At 34.8% G+C, this 20,494-nt stretch overlaps 2 long non-coding RNA genes across 5 annotated transcripts; both read right to left on the bottom strand.

Moving 5' to 3' along the window:
* Positions 1-7,981: 7,981 nt before the first annotated feature.
* Positions 7,982-9,719, bottom strand: LOC127855642 (uncharacterized). Its single transcript, XR_008037610.1, has 3 exons — positions 9,475-9,719; positions 8,978-9,158; positions 7,982-8,620 (listed from the first exon to the last, which is right to left on the bottom strand). It is a non-coding gene; the product is annotated as an uncharacterized LOC127855642 (long non-coding RNA).
* Positions 9,720-15,259: 5,540 nt separating this feature from the next.
* LOC127855643 (uncharacterized) lies at positions 15,260-20,144 on the bottom strand. Of its 4 annotated transcripts, XR_008037612.1 has the most exons (6): positions 20,039-20,144; positions 17,892-18,444; positions 17,337-17,485; positions 16,763-16,851; positions 15,932-16,076; positions 15,260-15,492 (listed from the first exon to the last, which is right to left on the bottom strand). It is a non-coding gene; the product is annotated as an uncharacterized LOC127855643 (long non-coding RNA). The 4 variants fall into 4 exon arrangements; XR_008037613.1 differs by lacking the exon at positions 20,039-20,144 and having other exon boundaries at positions 15,277-15,492; positions 17,930-18,656; XR_008037611.1 differs by lacking the exon at positions 20,039-20,144 and having other exon boundaries at positions 15,278-15,492; positions 17,892-18,656.
* Positions 20,145-20,494: the final 350 nt, after the last annotated feature.

Genomic DNA, 20,494 nt, shown 5'->3' with positions numbered 1-20,494 from the left:
TAATAATATTATGCTTAACTTCAAAAATGTCATCCCTTTTTGTAATTAACATTTAAGGGCCTTGCCACCTTTCCCCCAAAGGTAAAATAACACTGATTTCTTTCCCTGAAGAGTTTTCCGCAAACAGGTTTGGTCAGTTATATAAGATTCAAAGTTTCTTGTAAGACCAGAGTAAAAAAACTGCAGATTTTTTGTGTCCGTACATATTCTGACTGTTTCCGTACAGAAACCATCAACCGCTAAGCACAGTACATGTATCACTATACTTTAAAAGCAATGAAAATGAATAGAACTTTGGGTTAATTGGACCTGTCACACCACTACCGGTGCATGGCTGATGCCACTGATATTTGTGTTGAAAAGGGGTAGACGTTTCGCCTAACTTATACTATATTGCTAATTAATTGTTTGCGAGTCACAACTAAAGCATATAAAGCTTTCTAAAAGTAGATAACCAGCTTCATTGTATTCTTTCTTTCTAATTACTGTGAAACCATTTATTTTCGACAGCACAAAATTTCGTCATTTTTATAAAAATGACGATTTCGTCAGCACTTAAATTCGCCGATTTTTGATTTTGAATTTTAAAAAAAAATGCGTCAGTCAATATCCGATTTGTGTGTAATACATATTCGCGATCAATCGCAGTTGCGAAAAATCGTGGTACGAATGCGGGAACACACTTGAGAATCACTGCAGGAGGTGGGGCCTGTTTGCCACATGCCAATTAACTAGTCTTTTGTTATCAAGGGACAGTAATGCCTAATGGACCTTCTTAATGTATGCAGTGCTCCAGCTAGGCCTAAATCGAAGGGCGCCGCGCCCTGCCCTCCCGAACCTCCGCCCTGCCCCCCCGAACCTCCGCCCTGCCCCCCCCCCCTCAAAAAAAAATAAAAAAAAAAATTTTTTTTTTTTTTTTTTTTTTACATATGATAATTCATAAATCTCTTATTACATTGTAATTAGTTTAATCCTCATTGTAGACATTATATTTGAATGGTTTAATAATAATGGGAATAATACAATTATTTATAACATATAAATTAACATGCAAATAAAAGCATTCCAGAAACACCCGCGCGCTCGAACGTGCCCTTTTCACAAAATACTGCGCGTCGAAAGTGCCCTTTTCACAAAATACTGCGCGTCGAAAGTGCCCTTTTGACAAAAAAGCCACCCTGCCCTTTTCAAATTCTAGCTGGAGCACTGGTATGCCATTCACACGTTCATTGTTATGATTAGCGGACAAGTGGTATCGAATAACCGTTAACGAGTGTTTGTAACAACCAAGCCAATTGCCAATTAGTCTTAATCTATTGATCACACATCGTCATCTTTTCATTTGGTTTATTGTCTTTCATCGGCATTCGCTGCGTGATGGCTAATATGCAACACCACTGAAAAACACAATGCACCTAATGGGTAATAAAGTTATAAACAATTAGCGCTAATTCATTACCATTCTACATAAACGAAGTCAACGCATTCGATACAGCTGTACTGCACACGCGTTTTAAAGAAGTGTAACGTGTCAGTTAAGTACCTTGTGTAATCTACATCCCTTTGTGTCAAAACCGGATTAATCTTGATTACGAAACAGCAGGGAATGTGTGCATGGATTATGTTAGAATTTAATTCCTCATGTCTACGGTAAAGTTTTAAAATATTGTTCAACTTAGTGTTTGTTTTTGTGCAAACATAGAGCATGATTGTTCGTAAGGATCTTAAATTCGCCGATCGGTCGACTGACGAAATTTATGAAAATTAATGCCTGACGATTAATAATGGTTTCACAGTATAATAATTAACACTTTTGTATTTTACTACATAAATAGTGTTGTGCCGGTGCCTGGCCTACCAAAGCGCACATACCTCGTGATTGGGAACCAACGATAAATCGGTATAGTGCATGCTGGGCAGCACGAGGTAGTACGGCAGGGCCCTCAATCTATCAAATCTGCCGCCGATTTTTTTTTTTTTAATAGAAAGACGTGTATCATGATTATTATATCTGAATTCTATTTCAATTTCAGGGCTTTTCATCCTTATATAACAGAGGCCGATATTCGGCTCCTTCCCAATTCTAAAAAGCCTTATTTTTTCCCAACTCTGGCTGAAAGACTTCCCAAAAAAAACGATTGAAATTCCCCTGAAAATCAAAAAAATAAACACAGCGGATAGTGTTTTGTAGCCAAGTTACTATTCGGTATAGTTTTACTGGTCTTGTAGATGATTGTAATTTCATTGAAAGCTTCCACGAGCGATAAACAAAGATGAAGGTTTATTTTGCGTAATTGTTGTCTGGTATCGATTTTTTCGCTACCAGTTCAGTTCAGGTATTTCCCCACTACCGCTAAGCCGAATTTTAATTGTATTTGTGTACCAGTCTAGAACAGAATATTGCGTAGTACGGGTTTTATTGTCGGTTTTTGCACGAGGGCCGCAAGGGAGGTCACCAGTGTCATCGCTGAATTTTCAGTTTGAAAATGTCACATAATGGTAAATATTATAATGGTTGATATTTTAGTTTACTGTTCAAAAACTGCTGTTACCTGTTGAAAAGTTTATCTGTTTGAAAATATAGCTGGCCAATCTTTGAAAAGAACATTTCCAGGTCATTAATTCATAACAAAAATAAAGTTCAAACCATTATTGTGACTGTTTAAAATTGATTAAATGATTTACCTGTGATGAAATGCTTTAAAAGTTTTTTTCCCAAAATGGCCATTTATCGCGCTTAAATTTCCCAATTTGCAAGGCTAGGGCTTCTTCCCAATTTCCAGATGAAAAGCCCTGAATTTAATCTTTTCAAACATACTAAATTATGAAAAATGCAATGAATATAGTGCAAACATGTACAAATGAAATAATGAGAGAATAAGGAAAAAAATCCCCCAAAAAGGGAAACGCCGCGAAAATTCCCCCTCCTAAGGGCTGCGGACCCCTTCCCCCAAAGTAGTGTGAGGGCCCTGTACGGTCTCTTATGCACCACGGGAAGTTGAGGTGAGTAGATGTGTTTCGCTATGTGAGTATTTAGTCAGGAGAAATTGTGAGCCTGTATATGTTATATTGTATTGTATATGTGACTGTCAGTGTGCTGTAATACGTGTTTCACTGGAGGGGTTTTCCTGTGACTGTGTCAATGACACGTATTTCCCTAGAGGGCCTTTCCCAGAAGGTAGAAGATCCAATCCGTGACGTGTACCTGACAAGCTGACGAGTGGAGCCAAGAACGACGAGGACATTTGGTGCTGTCTTGACGTGGACTCCATTTTATGTGAGTATTGTACTTAGTGTCGTTGCAAGTGATTGTTGGTGATGTTGTAGAAAACCCACCAATAGCTAACCGGTAAAAACACAACAATATACATACCGTTATGATTCACATCCATTCGGTATTTTTCACACCTATGAGTCTATATATTATCAGTGGTACGTAACTTCCAATGCCTCCGTACACAAATAGCAGAGGCACGAACTGGTAGTGGTACGAAACGTCCATCACCCGAACCAATCATTGGACGAATTATCACATTGTCGTGCTGTGGTAATTTTTAGGTAATGGCTTGTAATGGAATATATCGTAAACAAATTATAGAATTAATTATGAAAAGGGCTTACCGAACATTCCATCGTATTTTTTGCAGAATGGAGATTTGTTTTCGAATCTCGGAAATTAACAACCTAAAATAGGCTAAATATTCCCGCGATGTTTATTGTGTCAATGTTTTATGTAGTCGTAAAAATAGCGTTCTTAACAATTCGTTACTCCGCATTTCGTACCAAAAAAATGTAAAAAAAAATGTAAACAAATTCCTTTTTCCAAATCAGTAACAGCTTCCTTGTTATGCGTAGTTGTGATTAGGCAAAAATAATCATTGAAAATAATCGTGACTAATAATATCAGTTGCCACATAATCACATAAATGTACAACATTAGGAGTCATTTTGTTCCCTTCGTTATGGATTTGACCGAAGAACGTAAAGGACTCAAATCGCTGAAAGAGCAATAATTTAACATATGAGTTTGATTATAAACCGTTCCAAAAATGTAACAAATATTTAAATGTCAAAATATCATATTCAGTTATGCGCGTTGTGACTGGTATAGAAGTGGTAGCATAATTTGCTCCGTTATGCGCGTTGTGACTGGTATAGAAGTGGTAGCATAATTTGCTCCGTGTCCTTTCTGCACTCGAACATCGCGTATCAATTATCATCCGCAGACGTGATCCCGTGATCATTCTATTTAAAACCATACCGATTACAAATAATTCGTATTCATTATGATTAAAAGCGCATATATATCACCCATTTATACCAATTCTCTATTTGACCGATTTTAATGCTTTTTTGCTTAATGCTCTCTAATAATTTCATCAGAATCAGTTTCAGCAGCGTTGTGTTTTTCTAGTGTCTATGGATTGCGGTTTGATCCCTTAGCATAGCTTACATGTTAGGAGCGATATCTGTATGCGCAATATGTATTTTAACAGTAACACGGTAAATATCTAAGGGGTTATTATAAACTTACAAAACCTGGTTTTTATAATTTTATTTTATTAACACACAGCCTTATTTTGCAAAATTGTTGCGTTTAAATTAGTTATTTGTATAAGCATTACCGCGCCGGTATTGCAAACACATATGCAACAGTCCATTATTTATAAAGAAATGTGACTTTATAATAAAGTGATCACACGAAATTCACACCGAAATAATATACAATCAACGTTTACAAAAAAAAATGTCAACATTGCCATCATAGTTCCTCATTAATTTAAGTACTATGTATTAACATTTTATATACATTATTAGGAACTCATCAAAGCTCTATGTACAAACACATTTTTAATTTTAAGTATATTCACTTGTGTTACACGGACATACACATATTTACAAAAGTTGTTAAATTCCTATAGTTTAAATGACAGTACATAACATCATTGGATTAAGGATATTTGTATTTGTTATACATTTCAATTATTAATAAATTAGTTTAAACCCAGTTCCGAAAAAGAAATTCCCATAATATTGTTCATGGCGGTTCTCCGGCTAGTTAGATTTGGTCACGTATTGGTTGAAACGTTGAACTCATCGAGTACATGTATTGCCTTTGTTGTAAAGATTATACCGCACGGCAGTCCGTGGTAATGCAACATAGGTTTAGCAAATAAACATGAACAAAATAAAAGGTTCCTCACAAAAGAAATCAATTTAACACTTTTCCCCATTTGTAACAACAATACTGATATAACCACCTTTTTTATATCCGTAACTGTTGTTCGTATAAAATCATTATTTTACTTATACGCATTGTGTGCGAAATAAAGATATTGTTCTTTGAATAGATGGTTAATATAACCAAACATTTTCCTGCAAAACCATAATCACTTTTTTTAATGTCTGTGAAGCGTATTAAGAAAGTTAAATGCATACTATTTTATTTTGATTGTTTTATTGTAGGAAGGGTACATTATTAGCTTCCTTGGTTTAGCATAAATTAGCATATACAAAACCAACAGTCATAATTTCTCTTCTTCAGATTGCCGTTTTATGTATATTTGCGGGTTTTAGTTAAAATGTTGCATTTATGGCATTTCACGATGAACTTCGAATAAGTAAAACATTTGCATACAAACGTTCATTCTATATTAATAAGTTTACGTAAGTCATTCAGATGTACGAGGAAATTAAGTTAAAAAATGCATAGTATAGTCATAAACAAATGCATACTGTTTAGTATTCTTTAGTGTAATTATGCAATACTATATTGGTTGTTTGTTAGATAAGAAGCAGTGAAACACAAATAGTAATATATTTCGCATGTGAATACATATTTAAGTGTACGTTTGCAGTCTTGGTCAGAAAGTCTTCATGACGACGTCATCGATCACGCCTTACTAACTCTTTCTAACAAAGTATTTTAAAACAGATGCTAATGCGTCTCTCATTTTCATTCTAGCCTGTTACGAAACATGTATGCCGGTTTTGTACTATTTTAAAAAAAGATGCTAATGCGTCTCTCATGTTCGTTCTAGCCTGTTACGAAACATGTATGCCGGTTTTGTACTTTGTAGCCTGTGATATACTTACAATTACTTGCCACACGTTTTTCCGATATTTTGCTATCAAGTGGTCGGCATTCTTGTCCACATGGTCCAAAAGCGGATATCAAAGCATTGTATTAAATTGTTTGAAGATTAAGAAATTATTTTGGTGCATAAAGAACATCTCTTTTGACCAAAGTAAATACAGTGATTCATATTGTTGATCCAATTTACGACGTCGATTGGGCTAAAATATCATTTAAACAACATAATATATACATGATTAATATAAGTTTTTACGCTGATGAATATATATGTGTCATTTCATCAATTATACTTTACATTTGATCAGAATGACAGACTAAATCAATATCATCCCCTCCCTTTGAAGATATGACATACAAATATGTTTGATACGAAAAAGAAAAATCATATAAATGTGTACTAGATGTTACCCTTCTCGAAAAAGTGCACTAAATGCGCATTTAATGCGCATTAAATGCGCTTTTAATGCGCATTAAAGCGCATGTTATTGGCACCGTATTTTTTTTGCTGAAAAAAATATGGTGCCAATAACATGCGCTTTAAAGGGCATTTAACTAAACAAGTGCATTTTTCTGTTCAAATAATACACTTTTTGAGTGTATAAATGCACTTTTGTGTGTATTTTAAAGTGTACTTTAGTGTTTTTAAGTGAATTAATACGCTTAAGTGTATTTAAGTGTATTAATTCGCTTACCGTTTTTTTTTGTTCCCCAAAAAGTACACTTGAAGCATATTTTAAGCGTTTTAATTTACTTAGGAAAACATGAAAAAATACACTTAAATACGCTCTTGTGTATTTTTTGAAAAAAATACGCTCTAGTGTATTTTTTGAAAAATTTGGGGAAAAAAATACGCTCAAGTGTATTTTTTTTAAAATACGCTCTAGTGTATTTTTTGAAGAAAAAAAAACGCTCAAGTGTATTTTTAGTGTATAAAGTGCACTTAAGTGTATCTTTGAAAATGTCGATTAAAAAAACATTCATTTGGATATGAAAAGTGGCTGGTTTAAATATGATCTGAGAGAACAACAGCAAATAAACTTTGAAATAAACACATTTATTCACATAAATCATTTTAAAATAAACAAGTAGTTAAGGCCATTCTATGGGTGCTTAAAAGCTTTTCCGCTTTCCTCTGCAACTGCTTCCCCCTGTCCCTATACTTTTTGGTTTACATTGTTCCATACAAAGAATGCATTGAAAAAAAACATGTCAATATACAATTTTTTCAAACAATATCACAATAAATAACAATGGCAAATAAAATATGTTGAAAGACAAAGACATACATGTAGGCTTACCAAATTGTCAAATAGCAAAATAGTTTTTTTTAAATCTTTCTCAATCCTCACATGGTTTTTAATATTGTTCAAGATTTTTTCTTGCCAAACTTGTAATGTGGCGCACAAATTATGTAAGTTTTTCGAGTTTATATGAAAAAACCTAAAATGACATCAAAGATAATTCGTTCTTATAATTAAATATATAAGCACTATGGACATGAAAGCACATTTGAGATCTACATAACTTTCCAAACTTGGAAATATATACAACCATTTACAACTATTTACTCACAAGTTATCTCAGTTTTAACTATAAAGGGGACATATCAACAGCTAGAACAGTATTTTATAGTCTGAAATAGATTTATTTATTAAAAATAATGTTATAAATAATTTCTAAACACAAACACTTTTAGAGGGTAAGAGAGACATTCGGAGGCCGTGGGAAAATTTTAGGAGTGACACAAATTCAAATAAACTTGTAATGTGGCGCAAAAATTATGTAAGTTTCTTGAGTTTATATATCTAAAAAAAATACATTAAAGATAATTCATTCTAATTATTAGATTTATAAGCATATGGACAATGAAACGCACACTCGCTAGGTTTTGGCAAACAATAACCTGCTCAGTAAGTTTTTGTGGGTTTTTGGCAAGGTGGTTTCCTGTGGGTTTAAACACTTTTTTGTATTAAAGTATGTTAAAGTCTTTTACAATTTTGTGCTGATATGTTTCAGTAAAAAAAGTAATAGCTCCATGCAGTTTTAAGGGAAAAAAACACAATGTGCAGGAAAATCATCTTTATAACACAAACAAATATGAACATAAGAATTGTACACTTCATTATAAAATGAGGCATTTGTGGAAGATTGTATGGAAAAAACGATTAACCGCAGTGTTCCGCAGTGGGTCAATATATTTAGATCGCAGCTGCTGCAGAGAACTAGGTCACAGCTGTTGGGGGTACCTGAACCGCAGTGGCCGGAGGAACCTGGACTTCAGCATTTGGAGAGACCTTGACCGAATATGGTGGTGGGACCAGTAGTCCAGTACAGCAGCCATTTGAGAACACGACCGCAACCGCCAGGGGGGCCTGGATGGCAGCCAGTGCCTAGACCTGATCTTGGCAGCTGGAGGGACCTGGAAAGCAGCAGGCGAGACCGGAAAAGCAGGGGCTGGAGTGACATCTACCACTGATGTTGCTTGTGTCCTTCTCTTCTTAAGGATCTTGAATGCGTATTGATCTGCAAAAGATAAACATGATATCACACACTATCAAAAGGGCGAGGCATTCTTCATACTTGTTAAATTGTAAGGTTTTTGTTTCACTTAACTATGAAATATTGCTGTAATGGTAATCTTGTTGCAATTATAATTAGAAATTTAAATCAATGCAAGTTTGTTTGCTTGTTGTTTTTGTTTGTTTATTTTTGCAATTTTTTAATCCTGTGATCACATGTGACTAAACTCTTATCATCAAAGAAATAGCGTTTTGTAGACAATACAGTTTGAAAATGAACTAAGATGCGTGGTCTCATTTGGCTGTCTGGACTGGCTGGAAGTGTGATGCATTTTAAATGCAATAACCTGTATAGTTTTACCTCTCAACAAATCCAGCTTTTCTTAGTCAAGCACAGCCCACTCTCCTGCTTCACTCTAGTTGGCCAACTCTTGAAGGGTAAAAACCTGGTGTTAAAGTCCATACATCAGTCAGTATCCCCCTGTTTCTTCCTTTTTTAGCAGGTGATAATGCACATTCTTTCCTTGGGGCAAGAGTTTTACCTTTAAAATCAAAATATAAAAGTTCTCATTGAAATATGAGGGAAAGAAGTCCATTCAGTAATGACCAGACTTAGCTATAAATAAAGTTTAAGATGACAATAACCATAAAACACAGCCATAATAATTCACTGTACACAACATTAACACTTTTTAATTTGTATATTTATCTATTTTTGTTTCAATTGGTGTTAGTTTTCCTTAAAATTACAATGCATTTACTTATCCTTATACCAGAGACAATACATAAACATGATAATGATCATAATTAATTCAATGAACTTAATTAAAAAAGGGATGCAGAAATAAAAATACAAACCTGTTACAACTGTTCTTCACTATCCAGCCACTTTGGACCTCCTTTGATTTACTACATTGTAGTAAATACACTTTGTTTTCATCACACAATACTTCATGCTGACAGTATTTCAAGACATTTGACACTACAAGTACAATTTAAAATCTTAATTTGCTAAATCATGTCTAAAAATGTAGCTCATTATCAGTTGCTGACACCTGCTTGTTTAAACAAATTTACTTCCTGTGCCCTAAACCAATCAAAAGTGGCTTGTTTTCAAAACAAAACTATCAACCAATCAAAAGTATGCAGATGATATGCACCCCTTTGTTAGGCATTGCTGCATCACTGATAAGAGATTAGTGTTTATGATGCATATTTGATTTAATTGGGGGAGAGCTGATCTTTTATCTGTTGTGTCAGCTTGAGATATATCTACTGATAAAGGCAAATTTCAACACCAAAATATTTATGGAATAATACACATCACTGATAACAATTCTTCTCTTTGTGACCTTAAATTGAATATCATTACTGAGAAATGACAATCTGTTTATCGTTTATGAAATCACAAATTACAATACATGCACATAACCCTTAGCATATTATATTTATTTGTGAATATTTCAATTTGACATACTGAAAGGTGTTAGAAAATTATAATTCTATTATAAATATTATTTTAATTGCCTTTAAAAAATGTGTTTAGTAGACAATGTGGTAGATATTAATTTTATTTGGGTTAAATATCAGTATAAGAAATTTGAGAAAATATAATTTAAATATTAAAAATATTGAAAGTGTCAAAAATATTATGTGGGCTTGCCAGAAGCCCACATAATATTTTTGACACGTTCAATATTTTTAATAAGTGACCCACAGCCTGATTTAGTTGAACTTGTGCTTTTTAAAGCTGTTAAGCATTGTTGTTAAAAAATTTATTATGAATAGTATTATTTTCTTGATGTTTTCAAATAATCAATAAACATTTGATAATGTCATACATAACACTTGTATTTGTGTTGTTTTTGTAAATACTACAAAATTTTTACTACTAATATATAATGTATGAAAAGTATAAAATATGTTCAGACCCAGAAAAGATACACTTATTAATACACTTAAATACGCTTAAATTGAAAAGACACACTGTCTTGGAAAAGATATAGTTAAAAATACACTTCCATTGAAAAGACGCACTCAATCATATAAAAGTACAGAAAAAATACACTTGGCAATTCAAAAGATTATGAAAAAACGCGCTCTAATTTCGAAAAATACACTTTAATGCACTTAAGTGTACTTTTAAAACGAAAGACGCAGAAAAAATACACTTTTTTGGAGAAAGCGCAGAATAAATGCACTTCTTAAAGTGTATTTTGTTAAAAAGCGTATTTTATTTCGAGAAGGGTAGCTTTAAGAACAAAAACATATTTTCAGAACGAAAACATATTTTGTCCCATATATATTAAGCCTGGGAATATTGCAGACAATACAGTTTCAGATAGTGGTCAACATTTGCCTTTAATTATCCTCAAGTGCCACATTGAATCAAGTGAATCGAATACATTTTGAATCACAGGTCTTATACAAAATATAATTACGTCTTAAATACGTTTTCCCGGACATACTTTACCTTCTATCAATAGGAGTGTGCTTTCTCTTTATATAAAAGACCAATCACCGCGTGAAATGTACGTTTCCACAGATGTACGTGTACGTTTTTATGTATGTCGTTCCCATTACATAGTGACTTGTTGCCATGATTAAGTATTTCGTTTATTCTAATTACTTTCTCATTCACACGAGTAAGCTTTTTCGTTCTCATGAGTAAGTTATCTCGTTCCCACTACCTTTTTAATCTTTGGAATGACATAAATAATATCATGACCATGTCACATCCGTATTACCGTAGACATGTTAATATCTGCATGAAAAACATCCACCATGTGAAGATCTGTCACAATAGTTATTAAGGTTATGGCAGGTATCCGAGTCTGACCAAAGTATGATGGGGGAATAACGAACAAACGGAGAGACAGACCAAAACACAATATGCCACCGCCCAAAGGGAAAGTTATATAGGAGTGAGGAAACAATTTACATACATTTGTTTATTTTCTAAAACGACATATTTTCACCGTAAAACAATATTTCTGCTCTATAAATGAATATATACATTATACGGAGTGAAACAACAACAAATGGATCCGCAAATCACATACATTAACATGATTGTAACCCTTAACAGACCAACGCTGCAATGGTTGACACACAAAATATGATAAGTATGATACTATATTATACAACAGGTGCTATGTCTTAAAAAAACAACAACAATAAATGTGCACAAAACTACAGAAATTATTCAATTCAATAACATAAACATTACAAATGTGCATAGGCAATTATTGATTAAGTCCCTGATCATAACAGGGCGAGTGAAAAATACCGATTGCGAGTCAAGTTTTAAGCCACTAGTGTTTTTTTGCGAGTAAAGAAATAGTGGAAAAAAAAGAGTAATAATGCTAAAATGAAATTCGCTCGATGTCGTGAACGCTAAACACGTAGGTCAATTTATAGAACGTCCGAATACCTGTATGCAGAAGGGGGCACCTTGTATGTAGACTGGTTTACTTGTAGTACAGATACGTGTATGGTATTGGTACAAAGAATGTGAAACAGTTGACTATTTACATGTGTTCATTGAACTTGATCAGACATGGCGTCGAAGCGAAAAATAACTAGTTTCTTTTTGCCTACAGACGGAAATAACAATACGAAAGATTAAGCAAAGTAAACCGTTGAGATGTATTTTGGTGACGTCACACTCAACACAAGATATCTTAGCTGATTTTTTCAATAATTGAAAGCCCATTAAAAATATCCCAAACTGACACTTAAACTGTGTTTTCTGAGTGAACATGACACACTTATATTTGAAAACAATACCCTTATGGTCCAAGGAACTGATATCTTTGTATCATTGCAGAAATAAAATGTGTATGCTAAGTACTTTTTATTTTGTTTTAATAGTACTAAATTAATGTCCAAACTTTTTTATGTTTCCTGCAAAATTTGCGAGAATGTTTTTGATTTTGCAAGTTGGTATTAAAGCTGCTCGCAATGTTTTGCAAGTAGAAAAAAAGTTAAATTCGAGCCCTGTCATAAGTAGTACACAGTCAATGATTGATTGATTGATACCTGGTGGTACTTTCTATAAAGTTTTCTTTATTCAACCAAGTTTTACTTTTGCAAAATATTAATTTGGGATAAACAAACAAATTAAGACATGATGTTGAACCTTAAATCTACTTTTACCAATAAATTACAGTACTTATACATAGGATGTTTATATAATAACAATTTTATTCTAGCTAAATATGCAAACAAATAAACAAAATATATTTCTGTTTGAAAAAAAAAATTGAAACATGTATCATAAATTTTGAAATATGACACAACTTTGTCCAATAAAAAGCTGTGTTCAATTGTTCACCAACAGAACCGACATGTCAAATGAAAAACATGTTGAATATAAATAACCACATTTGTATGGAATCCAGTCTAAAGACATCAGCTGAGTTGGGAGTTTTACGGAAACTGGCCGCAGTGAATGCACTTTAATGACATATAATATGGAGCGGTCAACATTAAAAAAGCTTTTACATAACTTGTAAACAATCAACTAAAAGCAATCATTCGAAATTGGTAAAATGTAATTATTACGTTGAAATGTGCAATTAAACTGTAACGAGAGACAATTTGTTTTTAGTATATCATAGTGCTCTCCCTTGAATCGTTCTTAACTGTTTTCCAAATTTCTAGATAGTAGTTGCTTGATTCTGAAACTAAACATCCTGGCATTAAACAAGGTGTTTCTATTGCTAAAAATAAATGAAAAAGTCTGCATGTCCTTGTTAACTATACAGTTTAATATGCGAATTTATTTAATGCAATTCTTTTTCTCTATTGCCTGACATGTACATTTGGTATATTATGCAAATATTTTGTACAAATAAATGAAAACAGTGAATTTACCTGTTTGAAATGGCAACATTTTATGAATAATGTACAAACAAAACACATAAGCTTTGCGGTTGATCTACATACAAATGAAAAAAAAACGTTTATATGTTACCATATAAATCTGTTACATTAGACGAAAAGCTTGTCGTAAATATGTGTACATGTACATACAAATATATCAAGAATAAAGCACTTTGAATGCTATGATGCGAATGTCAACACAAATATCATAATATAATCAATTAAGAGCAATCAACAACCATAACTAATTAATCATGAAAATACCCACTTTAAAACAAAATAACTTTTTCCATCATATGTTCAATAAAGAAAGCGTCCTTTTCTTATTATTCAACAAACTCCAGTCAAATTAAGATACACTTATAAATTTCACTTTATTTAGATAGTTTTTCCATCAATGTGTGCAACAATTATCCCAATATTATAAATTCACACAGTTTTTATAACCCGCTGAAATATTTTTAATATTAAACAAAGTATATGTTGTTAATAGACAAATTGACAATTACAATGTAACAGAATGTTAACATATTTTGAATAAATCAATTATTTTGACCTTTTACTATTACAGCACTACATGAGATTCTTGATATAATACTGTCTCAAAAGAGCTAACTGATGAGAAACGTATGCATTCAGAATTACAGACATATCAAAATAGAAACATTACAAACATGATATAGTTCTGATCAATTCTTTTACCTAGCACATATTGCTATTTTATAGGTACAAACTGAAAATAAAAATGTCTTGTTAAGCCAATAAATAAGTTAAATATTGTCCAATGAATCAGCATTTAATTTAACAACTATGTGAAGCCTTACAATCAATGTTTAAAAAATAATTGTACAATCATTTTGTCTGTATGTTTACGATAATCAGGATAAAGGTAGAGTCAGTTTCTTAATACAGACAGAATTGTAATACTTGCATTATTTTGTTCTTGAAATAATACTTTACATAAGTGCTATAACTAAGTTACCCCTTATCATATTGGCCTATTGACCAATATATAACAAAATACTTAATCATCAAGATACTGTCAGTATAATTATACCCATACAATATGAAATGTAGATTTTTCTTCCCATACAATCAGACTGTACACACGAGACAAAGTTGCTGGGCGCATGACTTGGCTGGCCACAGAACTAAGCTGATCCTAAGACTTAAATGTCTGATCACAGGACTTGGCTGATCACAAGACGTGTCTGGCCACAGGACTGGGCTGGCCACAAGACGTGTCTGGCCACAGGACTTGTCTGATCACAGGACTTGGCTGGCCACAAGACTTGGCTGATCACAGGACTTGTCTGATCACAGGACTTGGCTGGCCACAAGACGTGTCTGGCCACAGGACTTGTCTGATCACAGGACTTGGCTGGCCACAAGACTTGGCTGATCACAGGACTTGGCTGGCCACAAGACTTGGCTGATCACAGGACTTGTCTGATCACAGGACTTGGCTGGCCACAAGACGTGTCTGGCCACAGGACTTGTCTGATCACAGGACTTGGCTGGCCACAAGACTTGGCTGATCACAGGACTTGTCTGATCACAGGACTTGGCTGGCCACAAGACTTGGCTGATCACAGGACTTGTCTGATCACAGGACTTGGCTGGCCACAAGACGTGTCTGGCCACAGGACTTGTCTGATCACATGACTTGGCTGGCCACAAGACTTGGCTGATCACAGGACTTGTCTGATCACAGGACTTGGCTGGCCACAGGACTTGTCTGATCACAGGACTTGACTGGCCACAAGACGTGTCTGGCCACATGACTTGTCTGATCACAGGACTTGGCTGGCCACAAGACATGTCTGGCCACAGGACTTGGCTGATCACAGGACTTAACTGGTCTTACTGGTCATTTCCTCATTTTTATCTTAACAGTGACAGGCGTTTTCCTGCCTTCCCAATATTTCAAGATGAGGAATATTTCAGGCTGTCTTTTTGATTGGCCGGTTTAATTACATCGAATGGGATCTGAAATAAAGGAAGGTATGTTACTGTTAATTTCAGTTCATTAGTCTGATTGTGTTACTTAGGAAAGCAGTGAAAAAGAACAAAACTGACATATGATGCTTAAGCTTCTTTGATTTGAATTTATAGATAGGTGGTCCGAGATATATTCCTTAATTATTAAATATTTACGGCAAAATAATATGAACATGGAATGAAAAAGTTTTTTTATCCCGAATTCCACTAATGCAAAAGGAAGCTGATATAAAAAACACAACAGTACACGTCCACATGCTGATTAACATGTTTGAAGAGTTGCATAACAAATTAAGAAATATGTTTTGAGGTTATATATGCCACACAACCTGACAGGCGGACAAGCGTTTAGACGGACCAGTGTTCCCTTAAACTGTCTCTGAAAGTAGGTATTTACAAAAAGCCTACACACGTCTCACAAACTCACAAAGGTTCTATGTGAAGGATGTTCACAGGCAGCAGGTCAGATAACATGGAGAGGAGAGACTCTCAATACATCGACAGCTGCTGGCTTGAAAGCTGTGACTGTAACTGCATCCAGAACAAACTTAACGCCTTGATATTCGGGTTGTCTGGAAAAAGTAGATTGTGTGAAAAACTTGACAGATAATTGTGCAAATATGTCAAGCATTTTTTGCATTATAGAAATTGTCTTTGTCAACCATAAACTTCCATATTGCTTAGCCAACATAAACAGATTTGAACTGAACCAATTTTGTGGCAACAACGTTTCAGAGATGGAAAGCTTCTGAAAATAATATAGACATGCAATTCAATCATTTAAATCAACAGAGAATATGTGTTCAGTTAATTTCAGTATATTATTAAACTTTATTTCACAGGTGGTTATAGAGAAACAAATATGTTTACCAGGTGCATAGCAATGGGGGAAAGGGACTTTCTCTTCATCCCCGAGTGTCATAAATATCCTAATATTTCATCACTTTAAATTGGCAATACTTCAAAATAAATGAACATTTCTCAGATATCATGTCTTTGCGTAAAGCTGTATTAATGTGGGACCCAAGTCAAGTGGAGGGATGCTGGTCTAGGAATCGAAAGGTCACAAGGTAGAATTCCGCTCAGACCACAGAACTGTGCATATCAAACAATTAATCCCATTCTTGTTCTTTTGGGTACCTGTGAGGGAAATAAGCAAATCTGCTGTGGTTGCATACTGTGCAGAATGTAAACGGACGACTTATATTCCAGTGATCTGGTGCCACAGTGTACGTTTTGCAATGGTTAGGGGACTTACCTATCGAGATGTAGTGGCGGAGTTGGAGTTGTTAGGATTTTTCTCTGTGAACAGAAAACCAGCTCTTTGCACATCACTGACATATGTCCCTGTAAACCAAATAATTAATGCATTTTGAAATAGCATCAGTTATATTGGAGGTCAATCAATGTTGTTAGATTAAATAATATAAGAAAAACATTATGTTTGAAGGCTCTTGATACAAATGAGGTATACAATAAACACTTCACACACACAGCCTACTATATTCTGTACACTTGATACAAATTTTTTTCATCCATATCTAACCAATCTGCATTAAGTTACGTGTAACTCCAAAAGAGTTGGACGGATATAAGGAAGAATTGAAGGACAGAGAGAATTCTACAATTCTATACGACCTCCCCCCTGCACCCTTTCAAGGCAATACAAAAAGGCAACTATTATGAATATTTACAATTACGTAATGAATTAAGTTTAAGTTTCCAGCAAGGATAGAGTATTACCCATGTATAACACGCACACACTATTGAAATAAAATTTTGAGTAGTAACACACTGCACATTATACACTGTAAATTACAGGACCAATGTACCTTGTAGAAGAGGTAATATCAGCCCACTTGGCAGGAAAGATTGGAGCCCCAGCTTTAGACTGGCTGCACCTATCCGGGCCCAGCTTACCAGACAGCCTGTTGTTCAGCTGGGTACCGATCTATTGCATGGGATCCTGTAGGAACCGGCTCTTAAAACAAAATTCAGGAACTTAAATAAATATTGAAGGGAATAATTGTATAATGTGCTGAAGTCATTAAAATAATTGTTTTTCTAAAATTAAATAAAATTAACAAGTCTATTACAGCAGATTTTGTAGGCAACGATAAACTTTTGGTTCAAGGGCTGAATTTCAGCCAAAACGTGGACAAAACTATATTAGATCAATTGCTAATCTGGGATGACACTTTAATAGAACTTAATGTATGTGCAGACTTAATGTATGTGCAGTCTGCACAGGCTAATCTGGGATGACACTTTAATAGGACTTAATGTATGTGCAGTCTGCACAGGCTAATCTGGGATGACACTTTAATAGGGCTTAATGTATGTGCAGTGTGCACGGGCTAATCTGGGATGACAATTTAAGCACATACATGAAGCCTCATATCCCAGAACACCGCTACGATACTACTTATTGTTCTTGTTGCTGCTGCTGCGACTGGGCCATAGACAGTGATGGAGTGAGTCCCGACGCCGAAGTCGCCACCCCAAACCAGAGAATTCCAACAACAACTTTTGTTGAATGGCGTCAATCGCATACTGCTCTCCAGGCCTATGGTTCACATTATTCGAGAACAACATATCGAGGTCAGTCACATTAACGGACGTGTCACACAACGCCTGCTCTACCTGTTGGATCAGATCGTTTCAGTTCGAGCGACTTGTCCGGCCTAATTTGTCGACGCCCATCATCCAATTGTTGCTAAGCGACATCGATGCTGAGACGGAAGTCGAACTCACCAAGGCTCTGCTGTTGGAAGTGTTGATGTAGCCAACATGGGAGAAGATATTGATAGGAGGCTTGGTAGTCTGACGCAAGACGTCTTCGTGCTGAATTTCTTAAGCGAGTTGCAGTATTTGTGCAAGAAGGGGGTTGTCATCGACTTTCACTTCAATGACGTTAGTCATGTTTGCTAGTAAAGTTCACTGAAAAGGAAATGAAAAGTAAACTAAAAACGGATTGTTTAGTGACACATGAATAAGCCTTGCAACACCTTACTTTACAGACCTGTTTTTTAAATGCCAAACATCGTGCCTATAATTGATATTTAGAATATTGCAATTAATTTTTCACCAATTAGAACTCAGAATAACGTAGTATCAATGTTTTACGCGCACCAACTTGAAATTGGAATTTTTGGGTTTGTAGCAAGGTGTTATAATTATTTTTTGTAAATCAAAAACAGGCATTACTTTAGCAATTTAGAATGTGAGACTGTACACATTTAATTGTGTGACTATAGAACTTTAAATTTGAGACTACATAATTTTAAATGTGATACTCAGCAATTTAAAATGTGAGACAGCACAACTTTAAATGTTACAATCTACATATTTAAGTGTGAGTCTGCACACCTTTTAATGTGACAGTTAATGACTTATACCTGAGACTTAACAACTTTAAATGTGTGACAATACAACTGTATGGCATTTAATAAGAAACAATAGATGTGAGTTCAAAATAGTGATTAAACTTAGTAAAATAAGCAAACGAGAGCTTTGTCACAGACGTGATGAATACCCCCACATGCTGCATTGACACATAATATTTTGCATGTCGTCTTTACAAAAAACAGTGGACACCATGCTCAATTTTTAAAACGCACTAAGTGACCCTTGACCTAGTTTTTCACCCAGAAAGGCCCATGTTCAAACTTGGCCTTAAGATCATCTCCATAAAACTTCAGACCAAGTTTGGTGAAGATCGGATGTAAACTACTTGAATTAGAGAGCGGACACCATGCTGAATTAAAAAATGCACAAAGTGACCCGGTGACCAAGTTTTAGGCCTGGAATGGCCAATGTTCAAACTTGTCCTAGAGATCCTTTAGAAAAAACTTGTGACCAAGTTTGGTGAGGATTGGGTGAAAACTACTTGAATTAGAGAGCTGACACCATGCTGAATGTTAAAAACGCACTAAGTGACCCGTGACCTAGTTTTTAACCCGGCAAGGCCCATGTTCGAACTTGGCCTGGACATCATATAGATACAACTTCTGACCAAGTTTGGTGAAGATCGGATGGAAACTACTTGAATTAGAGAGCGGACACTTAATACGGACCGACAGACAGACCGACAGACAAGTTCACTCCTATATACCCCCCTAAACTTTGTTTGTGGGGGTATAATTAAGCCAGTTATTGTGATAAAAACTTTAAAATGTGCTATAACTAGGGGCTAGCTCTGTGCAGAGTTCATTTTAACCATTTTTGGATTGGGACAATTCGTAAAAAATCATAGTGTTTTGAATTTAATTGGGAAAATGGTTGTAGCTTTTGCTAAACATAATTTAAAAAAATAGAATAAGTGCTATCAAGATAAATTGCACTAAGGTTCAACTTATAGAGCTGCATAAGGAAACAAACTGAATTTGTAACCTATTAAACCATTGTTTGGGGTCAAACCTTGAATTGAGAACTTTAGTCAGTAATTATGGAAAATATAATCTGTTTAAGATTAGGAATGGGACTCAATTTTGGCCCCAATTTCGACAAAATGAATAACACTGTATGATCTTACCTGAAGCTCAAGAAGCTGAGCTGAAATGCTGGCCTCGCTGATATTGCCAAAGGCTGAATTTGAGTTCTGATTAACTCGATGTTGAAACCTATCAAAACATTCTTTTTCTTCCGGGAAACCATGAATTGAAAACTTAAGCCAGTAATCATGGATATAGACTTTTTGAGATAAGAATGGGGCTGAATTTCGGCCCCAATTTCAACAAAATAATTAACACTGTAAGGTCTCACCTGAAGTTCACAAGCTGTGATGACATGCTGGCCTTGCTGATATTGCTAAGAGATGAGTTTGAGTTCTGCTTTCTTCAGGTTGAGAGTCGAAGGGCGTACTGGACCACTCAACAAAACTGCTGTTATTTTTCAAAGCCTTCTCTTGCATCAATTCAATGCGAGGCCTTTTGGGATTGGAGTGCTAAGTCCGCATAACAAATCCAGACGTGTTCACTTCAAGCACCTT

The sequence above is a fragment of the Dreissena polymorpha genome, chromosome 13, assembly GCF_020536995.1.
Source record: "Dreissena polymorpha isolate Duluth1 chromosome 13, UMN_Dpol_1.0, whole genome shotgun sequence".
NCBI classification, from domain to species: domain Eukaryota; kingdom Metazoa; phylum Mollusca; class Bivalvia; order Myida; family Dreissenidae; genus Dreissena; species Dreissena polymorpha.
The sequence above is the reverse complement of the archived record's forward strand: the minus strand, read 5'-3'. Positions and strand labels throughout refer to the sequence as shown.